At 32.3% G+C, this 11,481-nt stretch overlaps 1 long non-coding RNA gene across 1 annotated transcript; it reads left to right on the top strand.

Annotated features, from left to right (window-relative positions):
* Window positions 1–8,889: 8,889 nt before the first annotated feature.
* Window positions 8,890–11,463, top strand: LOC136781560 (uncharacterized). The gene is made up of 6 exons (XR_010823947.1): window positions 8,890–9,265; window positions 9,344–9,538; window positions 9,632–9,769; window positions 10,319–10,481; window positions 10,568–10,803; window positions 10,897–11,463. It is a non-coding gene; the product is annotated as an uncharacterized lncRNA (long non-coding RNA).
* Window positions 11,464–11,481: the final 18 nt, after the last annotated feature.

The following is an 11,481-nucleotide window of genomic DNA, read 5'->3' as shown; positions in this document are numbered from 1 at the left end:
GGTACTATTATGTTTGAGATAAAGTTTCAGTACCAAAGTAACAATTGAAAGGAAAATTATATTGTATTATACGTATCCAATTTTAATTCAAACCAATTGACTCTTAAATAGCATTTTTTTATATTATAAATTTGTCTTATTTACAGGTTATCGTAGAAAGAAGAAGGAGCATTTACAATGGTGGAAAATTGACTAAGCTGTCACATATTTGCGTAAAAGTAAGCATATAAAACATTTTAACATACGTAAACTGTTAATGCCTAATTGTTGAAGATACAAGGTTTAAGTAATAAGTAGATCTTTCATCATTTAAAATTGTCATTAATTGTTGTATATGTATATTTAAATAGTAAGTCTGGGAACTATTATGTATGACTTGAGCTTTAGGTAGCCAAGCAACAATTGAAAGAAAATTATATTGTTTATATTAATATGTATCCTAAATTAATCCAAACAAATTTTCTCTTAAGTAGCATTGTTTATATATTAAAATTTTGTTTTATTTACAGGTTATTTCAGAAAGAAGAAGGAGTATCTATAATAGGGGGAAATTGGCTAAGCAGTCACATGTTTGCGTAAAGATATGCAGATAAAACATTATAACTTATAAAAACTTTTGGTGACTAATGTTAATGAGGATAGAAAGTTGTTGTAATAAGCAGATCTTTCATCATTTTAATTTTTCATTAATCGATGTAAATGTATATTTAGATAGTAAGCCTGGGAACTATTATATATGACTTGAGCTATAAGTAGCAAAGCAACAATTGAAAGAAAATTATATTGTATAATATGTATCTAATATTTAACCAAACAAATTTTCTCTTAATTAGCATTGTTTATATTATAATTTTGTTTTATTTACAGGTTATTTCATAAATAAGAAGGAGCATCTAGAATAGTGGGAAATGGGCTAAGCAGTCACTTGTTTGCGTAAAGATATGCAGATGAAACATTATAACTTACGAAAATTTTTGCTAACTAATTTTAATGAGGATAGAAGGTTGTAGTAATAAGTAGAACTTTCATCATCTAAATTTGTCATTAATTGCTGTATATGTAAATGATATTGATTAATACATAAGAGGAATAATGAAACGTGATTATAGTTCTTCATACGCAAATGCAGTTATACAATGCATTGTAAATTGTTATTCAATTAGAAGTACTATTTCGTATAGGAGCAGACAATGCTCTAAAAACTTTTATACTTGCTTACAGAAACTATTGATAAATCTGTAAAAAATATTGATATTAGACAATATGCTGAAATCCAATTTGTTGGAAAGCGGCAGTATGATGCTGGTGAATTAATCACTGCTCTGTGTGATAAATTAAGTTACATGAATCGCGTTGTGCAACATTATCTAACAAAAACGGACAAATGTAGTACTTCATGTTGCCATACAGATATTACACAATCTTGTAATAATATTTTATTACTTACGCTATTTGATGGTATGAAGAGTTTGTTAATTCCCAAAAAATTATGCAAAAGTAATTCTTGGAGCACATGAAAGAAATAATTCAGAGCAACTTCTCTAAGTGGAAAAAAACTATTGAATTCTTTGTGCAGTAATTGCATGAGTTCTTTAGAACTTCAGCAAAAAATTGCTAGTACAGATACTAACAAAGTTCTGATTGTTAAATTATCATTATGTAATACCAAAACTGAAAATATAGAAAACGTTAAAGATTGGATTGTTCTCAAAAACTAAAACATTAAAGGTATACCTATTGAGAAATTTGAAATGGGTGATAAAGTTTATAAAGCAAATTGTGCGATTTTCCATGACGGCAAGGATGCTGCAACTGGTCATTATACGTCTATGATACGTAAGGATAAATCATGGATATATGCGAACGATCATATCGTTCAGAAGAAAACATGGCCCAGAAATTCAAAAGGTACGTTTATCATATTCTTTGAGGAAATTTAATTAATTCAATATTACGTTATTCGTATCTGTAACGGCTGCTTTTATAAATGTTGAAAGTTGTTATCATGGGTAAAAACGTTTTACTCGTAATAACATGTTAGCACCACGGCTGTGTTTAAAACGCAATTTCACTAAATATTGGCCGCAATTATAGCGCCTTCGGCTGCAATATATCTAGTGAGTAAACTATTTAAAAATGATATGATTTCCACAATGAGTTTCTATCATTATTAAATTATTTTCTCACTGAGTATCGCGACATTTCAAATAAAATCCCGTAATACATATTTTTTGTGTAGAAAATTATTGTATCTTTCTTCATCAAAACTATTTATAACGAGTTGATATGTAATTTTTCATTGTTTTTAGCTATAATTTTTCAATGTAGTATTTAAAATGTTGTACTTTTCCTTTTTTAATATTGTTAAATAAAATTGATTATTGTTAACAATATAATTATTTATATATTTCAATTTATATTCCCTTCCAATAAAATTTATTTATTAGAATACACATTCTTTAAGAGTTTCACTACATTTTGTATTATTTGCATAAAGAAATTCTTAAGATGTATCTTTGTCGCATATTACAAAAAGCTCTGAGATCCCCCCAAAAAAATACACTTTCGTGTAAAAAAAAAGGGCAAGTAATTTGGTCCTTTCTCTCCACAAAAATTAAAATCCCAATAAAATACCATCAAAAAAAAAATTTACAAAAAATAAATCTCAAACAAAAATACCGGCAACACAAAGAATTGAAATCACTTAAATTCGACAAGTAATTATTTGATCCCAAACAAAAATAGCGGCAACACAAAGGATTGAAATCACTTATAAATTCGACAAGTAATCAAGCGGTAATATAAAGCACTGAGGTCGCATAATTTAGGCAACTAAAAAAATGTAAATAAATAATTAATTATTATTTCATTTTTGTATACATACTACTTGCCAGGAGGGGCCAAAAGTGTTATGTATATTTAAATCTTCGTTACAGTTGCATATTGAAATATATACTACTATACACTTTTTGGCCCCTCCTGGCAAGTAGTATGTGTACAAAATGATATAATAATTAATTATTTATTAAATTTTTTTAGTTGCCTAAATTATGCGACCTCAGTGCTTTATATTACCGCTTGATTACTTGTCGAATTTATAAGTGATTTCAATCCTTTGTGTTGCCGCTATGTTTGTTTGGGATCAAATAATTACTTGTCGAATTTAAGTGATTTCAATTCTTTGTGTTGCCGGTATTTTTGTTTGAGATTTATTTTGTGTACATTTTTTTTTATGGTATTTTATTGGGATTTTAATTTTTGTGGAGTGAAAGGACCAAATTACTTGCCGTTGTTTTTTACACGAAAGTGTTTTTTTTTTTGGGATTAATCTTACTTCATCCAGTCAACTCTATTCACCCCTAGTATGATAACCTATCGGACAGTTGAAATCCACATCAATTTAAAGATAAGAAACAGTTAAATATGTATTTTGTTAATGATTTCAATACTTGGAAGTTTAGCATATGGTTTTCAAATACCTTAACAATTTCTTGCAATTTATATATACTCTGGATAATCACCGATGCACATTAAATGTTGATAGTATACTTCTTCTTGGCAGTGTTAAAAATATATAAATATTAATCTTACTTCATCCAGTCAGCTCTATCCTCAGCAACTTAATCCACGTAGTTTCATCCTCAGCAATCAAGAGACACGGTGTATATTATATTTTAATCTTTCACTCCACACAGTTCGACTCTTAGTAGTCAGATAATAAACACATCACTATTTAATCTGCAATAAAATCACACAAAGTACCAGAAAAATATATTACATTTTATATCATAAAATTCATTTTTATACTTATCTAATCTGTTGATTCCTTTATGTAATTAAAATTCCTTTTAATGAGTATAACCTCATCAAATTTAAATAAGAACAGCCTAATCATGTTTTTTCATTTATTTCATAATTAGGTTCAAATTGTTTTAATGTTAATACTGTCAATCTTGCAGCTTAACCTGATATACCGTAATAAATGAAGTAAAACATATATCTAGGAGATACACACAGACACACTGTTTACGATTGTGTGCAACTATATTTACGTTTACGTCTACTGACGTCACTAAACCTACGTTAAGCAGCCCACTTCAGCCCGAGACATACACTCTGGCTGGAGAAGAAGAAGAAGAAGATTATAAAGGAGAAGAATCTCAATTTTCGATATATATATATAGCTAACTCAGTATGAGATCTATGGATTGCATGAACCGTTTTTAATTTTCATGGTCTTAAATGAAAGCTTGTTCCAAACTAGTTTAAGGAAAGCTTTACTTAAATCATGACAGTGGATCATTCATGGAAATAAATCGGTTTGAAAAATGAGGCAGCCAAACCTACTGTATAAGTTAACAGTAGTTCTCGGTGGTATAGACATGTCATTATCGACTTTTATATGTACTTGCCGTCGAGACACTACCGTGTCTCTTGATTAATACAACCTTCTAACCTCATTAAAATTATAGGTCACAAAAGATCAATGTATGTTTAATTCTTGTTTCTGCATACCTTTATATATGTAAGCTGTTCGATCTGCCATTCGTTCATCTGCTTTCTGCATTTTGCTAACACAATTTGTAATTTTGAAAACACATACTATAATAATAATATTGATAAACTCATTTAATATTAAAACTAAGTAAATAAAAATCAGATTTTGAAAAATGTTATTTAACTTTTCATTTGTTCTTCAAGATGCATTGAAACTAACCTAAATAATCTGCGTATTAAGGGTTATAGACTATACCACAAATATTTTCCTTGTTTTGGCATCATTTTGTTACCAATTACTTTATTAATTGGAATGTGATGAGCGTTTATAAACGCATGGTTTTCTATTAGTCACTCTATTTCCTGTAACCTATAAAACAAAGAAATCACAAAGTACCATTGCTCAAATATTTAAATATTTGTTCTAACAAACAATACTTACCTAATTGTTTTCTGGATCACTGCCATATAATTGATGCATCCAAATTTTAACTATGAATTCACGTGAGTAGTGTAGCAATGCGGTTCCGATGACAGGGAGTGGGGGTAGCTGTTTTGTGGTGTGGAAGGGGGATGGATGGGGATAAGATTCTCTTAGTATGGTAGTGGTGGGGATGAGGAAGGAAAGGGTCTTATAATGGGATCGAGTTTGGTTAGGGAGGGTGGGGGTATTTTTCACCCTATGTCACAGTTGGAAGGTCATATAGTGGGACCGAGTTTGGTTAGGTAGGGTGTAGTTTTCACCCTATGTCACAGTTGGAAGGTTTTATAGTGGGACCGAGTTTGGTTAGGGAGGGGGTATTTTTCACCCTATGGTACAGTTGGTTAGTTATCCTACGGGGCCCTAGTTGTGGGAAGGTTTTTTCACCCTTCGAAGTCGATGGTTAGTTACCTTACGTAGCCTAACTATTTCCGACTCTGCTACACAGATAAACTAGGTTGAGTTAATTGCTAGTTCCAGTAGTCACCGCTAGGTGAATGCCTTCCTTAATCTTCTTTCGCGTCAATGGTATTTTAATATTACATGATTACACACACGGGTGAACTAGTTCAATTTAAAAAAGATGTTTGTCTGAAATTATACATTCGCGGTACCACGGGATACGGCTATAGAGAAGCTAGCCTTGAAGAGGAGGATGTGGATGAAAAAGGAGGAGGAGGATGAGACATGGAGACTGGATGAGTAACTGATAGTAAAACTTTAGTTATTGAATAAAAAACAGTTTTAAGAATTTTGATAGCCTTCCCTGACTTATCTTTTAGCCATTTTTAGCTTTTCAGGTAAGCATATCATACGATCCATCTAACAAGCAGGCTAGGTATTAGAAAGGGAAAGAGTTGTCAGTGCACTTCATTTTTTTGGAGGGGTAGGTAAAGCAAAAAAAAACATAACTTTTACCTAGACTTTAAGAAACTGTATTGGCAACATTCTAGCGATTGGAGAACTGATTGTAGAGTGTGCAGATATCTTCTAGAATGGATATGCTCGAGCACCGGACGTCTGAGATCGTGCCATGACTTGTTCAAAACAAACGTCTAGACTAATGTTACTTGATTTATGACCCCTTTAGAGCCCCGATTTTTTCATATTCTCTCATTTTTTTATATGCCTAGCTATCGAGAGGAATGTGCTCGTAAATTTTCCCGTTTCACTTTTCACTTAAGAAAAGTCTGCAACACGTTTATGCAATTAGAAGAATTCTGGAGAACCCACTGGTAACGTGTTATGACTTGTTTAACGCAAATTTTCCCTAGTTCACTTTAGAAAAGTCTACAACATGATTATGCAATTAAAAGAATTCAGGAGAAACCGCTTGTAACGTGTTACGACTTGTTTGACGCAAATTTCGTAGGCGGGCAAGAATACCCAACCACCCAAATATTAACTTCCAATAAGAATGCATCTCATCCCCTTCCATGAATGCATCTCATCCCTTCCACCATTTCTAAAACCCTTGTTGTTAGCAATCGGGAAATTTCAGTCAGTCAGTTTTCATTAGAAGCTTCAAGGAGGTGAAAGATCCAGTACAAAGCTATATTCCGAATATTTTCCTTGCTGTACCACAGAAACTCTTTTGGGTGGTAAGAATTATTCTTTTATTATTATTCTCTTTTCTTGCTATTCTATTTCAATGTTTTTCTTTTCTCAATTTCTATGTTTTTTCACAGAAAAATGTATTTAACCAAGATCAATGCACTTGCAAGTGTAACTTACGAACCTAAGACTTTCGTAAAGCTGAATACTTTTGAGGAGAATAAGGAGTATCAAATCATTGAATTAGTGAAAATTAAGACCAAATATGGAGAGAAATTAATAGCGAAGATAGCTACAGACGAATGGTTCTTCCTACCCTCAAGGATGATGAAATTACTGGAGTCGCCTGAACTAATCAAAGAACTTCAAAATGCTGCATCAGCGAATACATTAAAAATCTTATATGTTGGAGGACGATACAATAATTTAGAATTTAAAGTTACCCAATGATAATCATAAGATAAATTTTGGAAATGTTTGTAAAGAATGTTTTTAAGGAATGACATCAATAAATGTTTATTATATCTTATTTATTTATTTTTTCTTTATCCCTAACTACATTAGTAAGATACATATAAATCTAGTCTATTAATTTACATTTCTAGCAATACTAGTAAGCGGGTTATATTCAACGATTTTATCATGTATAATTAAACAAAACGCAGTAGTATTACTTGGAATATTTCTAGTACAATCAATCTCAATTTTAACGTCAACAGTGCCTGACTTTATAGATTCATTTTGATGCGAACAATCGATGACGAAGAGAGGACCGTATTCCACAAAGTTTTTGTAATTAAGCATTGGTTTCGATTGTTTTTCTCCTGCATAATATGAATGGATAAATTTAACAAACATATCATATAGTACAGAATAACGGTTTTTTTCGCTATCACTATCAATTCGGTCATATGGATAAAATTCTGAATTCAGATAGACTTTAACATCACGAACAGAACTGTCATTGAATCTAAGCACCTCCATATGCTGCGTACTCTTCTTATTTTGTCTAAATGCTAGTATAACATATCGAGGTTTCTCCAATTGTGTTGCAGCTTTTACGGTCCATGTATGTGGGCTTCAGGCGGGTATACAAAGGTTCACACTGTAGTATTAATCTTAACTGAGGCTTTATTGAACAAGAGTCTTGAGAGTACACGTCTATGTCTGACCGTGTCTGGACAGGGAGTGAGTAGTGGGGTAAGGTAGATCCGAACGGTCGCATGACTGGATCAGTGCTGCCCTCTAGCGTGAGCATTAATAAGTACTCAGATACCCCACAGTACTCCCATGCAAAAAAAAAATTTTTGTGCGAGACAGTGCCCAAGTAGGCTCCAGCCCTGTGGTCAGAAGGGAAGGCTGTATCTGAGAATAAAAGTTCGAAGACAAATGTAAGAGGTAAAAGAGTCTTTATTCAAAATAAATAAAGATTATACAAAATTTTACAATATTTACAAAAAGAACCGCTTAGACTAAGATGATCGACTTTCTAGGGAATTTCGATATACGAAGATTCCCAATAACCGTAGAGACTCGAATTCCCCAGAAAGGAACGCGGACTTAGAAACTCCCTGACTGGACAATTTTTCCTAGGGTATTCCCTAGTAAAATCCCCAGCCACGGGAGGAGGCGAAGTTGGAGAAGTGGTTTTAGGGAAGGGGAAGTCCCCTTACCCTTCGGCCGCCTTCTCCAAGAGCTCTAGTGGCTCCGAGCCACCCCAACCCTTAGGGTGATTCTACCCCTCCCACTACCCGACTCGTCGAGAGCCCTGGATTTGAGGGTCGGAACACTGGGTCCGAGGTAGTCCTCGGAGGCAGTGTGGAGGAGAAGGAGAGGGTTAACTTCTCCCGGGCAGTCCCCGGAGAAATTTCCCTTAGGAGGGAGGAAATGCCGCAGAGGGGAAGTCCCCTCTTGGAAGGCAGTGGGTGGTGGGTGATACTTACCAAAGTATTTGCCCGATGAGTTCGCCGGTGGAGGCGCTCTTCAAGATGCCGTTGAGGCTAAAAAGGCTGCTTCGTTGCTGCGGTTGCTGCTGCTACGCAGTCGGTTGAGCAAGGCTGAGGTGCGATGGGTCCTTATCAAGGACCCATCTATATAATTACGCGACATTAATCTTGCCAGCGAGAGAGCTGCCGCGGGCGCTGGCCACCTAGTGGCCAAGCGCGCAAGTAGTGTCGCTTCGCGGGTAACCGGACATTTCGCCTAAAAAATTTGTCGTGTAGAGTATACTGTCTACGTAATGTTATGAAAGTGACTAAGTTTGCGCAGCTCTCGAGCGCCTCTAGTGGAATATAATGTAAATAAAATTCACAATCCGGCAACGTTGGCCAGAACTGTCAGATTACAGGTTGTTATTGTTTTGGTGATTCTAATTATCAGGTTAGTAATAATTATGTAATAAATTTTTTAAATTTAAAAGAAAACGATGCTTTGTGTAAATTGTTTGTTGCAGGTTACTTATAAACTCATATTTCCCCACTAGATTGATGTGCATAATTAAGAAGAAGTAACATTGGGTTGTTTTGCTGTCATATTTCATGTGTATGTTAAATATTGAAAAATACTCTCTGATTGTGTATAAATAAGGTAAAAATAGAAATATGCAAAATAGCACGATTATTGACAACAAGAATTGCGATATTTTGCTTATCAAGAGTCTTCAATAATAATATTCTCCTGAAAAGTATATAGTGGATATATCGAGCACTAGAACTTGATTTAATATGTCTGAAGGTAAATGATCTTGCATATTATTCAATGTATTTATAATTTTAAATGGTTTAATTATTATAATAACTGCTTTTAATGCAGATGCCATTATTGCAAATAGTGATATGCTATTAGTAGCGAAGAAAGGTTTGGGAGAATGCTAAGAAAGTGGATAATTTGACTGAAGTGCTTGAATAACTGAAAAAAGAATTTGAAAACTTCAAATAATAGAGGATGCGTGATTAATAGGCATAACATAAGCTGAAGAGAGCATACTCTTAATAACAGTTTCAATCGGTAAGCCAGAAATAGTTTTTTATCCTTATAAATCCATTTCCTTAGTATACCCGTATAAAACATTTGTTTAAATTCATAAATTGTTTTTTTCAGTTATAACTATAATACCACAATTTGTCAAGATACATAAAAATATGAGAAATGATAATTTGATAGCATCTTACCTTACTTAATGAAGAGATGAAGTCACCAGAAATAATGAGAGTCGAAAAGTTTGGATTGCATAAAAAGGTGATCATTTTAAGTATAAGCCTAATTATTACATGAATAATTTTATTGGATTTTAATTTTGCGACACTATATAGATTAGTTCTTTGTGAAAATTATTGAAGCATTTTAAAAATCTTGAAGAGTTTACGAAAGGTTTCCTTTCACTGTCATTAAGAGCTATTTAAAATTTTGTGCCGCAGGAGTTTCTATATGCTATTTGAGAGGAAAAGTGCAGTATTCAATCCGAGTCCTGTTTTATTGTGGTTTAGACCATAAATTACATTACATTTACTCGCATATTTTATGCAACTTAAAGATATAGCTTTTGAAATTTATAAGTGTCAGATTATTAATAAAATTATTCATTATATTAAGTATTTGCTATTGTAAAAGAAATGAATGCTTTATGTGTAACGTATCTGCAATAGTTTGATGTTATACACACTCACTGGAGCAAAAGAGGATGAAGCGAATAAACACAGTTAACATAATATTGCAGCGAAGCATTATATCATTTCATTTACACATGTGTGTTAAATATTAAAATGGTGATCCATTCTTTTTATTTAGATAAACGTTAAGAATACAAGGATGCAATTGACATAACTGTGAACAACAAGGATTAAACAATTTTGCTGCATACTGCATATGTATATTTGCTGAAAACATGCTGAAAATTAGGAGTTAGGTGTATCAGCAATACAATAAGCTCATTGAAATATATTTGAATAAGGTAATGATCTTTCATATTATATACTTAACATCTATAAAATTTAAGAAAATGTAATAATTATTATGATAACAATTTTTTTAATGCAGCTGTTATAAATAAAACCAGTTTTAAATTATTGCTGACAAAGTGATTTAGAAGGCTGCGAAGAAACTTTAAATGTATATATCATCTAACAAAGAGACCTCAGCTCACAGAAAGGGTACAGTTATGAATTTTCATTTATTTCCTGATATGGGTTTCATTGACTTTTGAAATCTTGGAAAGAGCATATTATTAAGAATATTGTCCAGCTGTAAGGCAAAAACTGCTTCATATCTTATTAGTAAGCTGATATATTCTCTAAATATCTCATTATAAATCACTTGTATTAATTTATCAATATATTATATTAAAGTTGCAAAAATTATAATTACAGAATTGGATCAAGAATAACATATATACGAAGATGGAATATGTATTTTGACAGCAGACTTACTTGGCTTCATTGAGGGTACCCATAGCAATATATTGAGATAGTTCATTAACAAAGAAGTTCATTATAAACTATAAAAGCACGCGAGTACAACAAATTCTTGTCGATTAAATATATTATTGATGACAGTGAAAATTAGCTCTTTCTGTAACTTTCAGTGTTTTGGGCAATGTCTTTCAACTCTTGTAAACCCTAACAAAGAACTCATTGTTACTGTTATAAAAACAGTACTTCAAATATTCTCCAAAAGAGTTTTCCGTGCTAAAATAGAATAAGCAGAATTCATCGTTGTGAATAACTGAAAGTTTTTGATAAATAACTATTCAATGGGAAAAATTTATTATAGGAGTGGAAAGAAAAGTACAAAAAATAACTGTAAATAATGTATTACTTTATATTTATGCCTTATATCACAAATACAGTACGTAGAAGTAAGGTAAAAGAGCGACTATAATATCATTAATTTAATTTTTTATTTAAATTTTTATAATATGTAACTTTTAAGGTTTAATATAAACAATACATGCA

Source organism: Prorops nasuta, unplaced genomic scaffold (assembly GCF_024137725.1).
Source record: "Prorops nasuta isolate Cenicafe-Biocafe unplaced genomic scaffold, Cenicafe_Pnas_1.2 PNAS00023, whole genome shotgun sequence".
In the NCBI taxonomy this organism is placed as follows: Eukaryota; Metazoa; Arthropoda; class Insecta; order Hymenoptera; family Bethylidae; genus Prorops; species Prorops nasuta.
The sequence above is the reverse complement of the archived record's forward strand: the minus strand, read 5'-3'. Positions and strand labels throughout refer to the sequence as shown.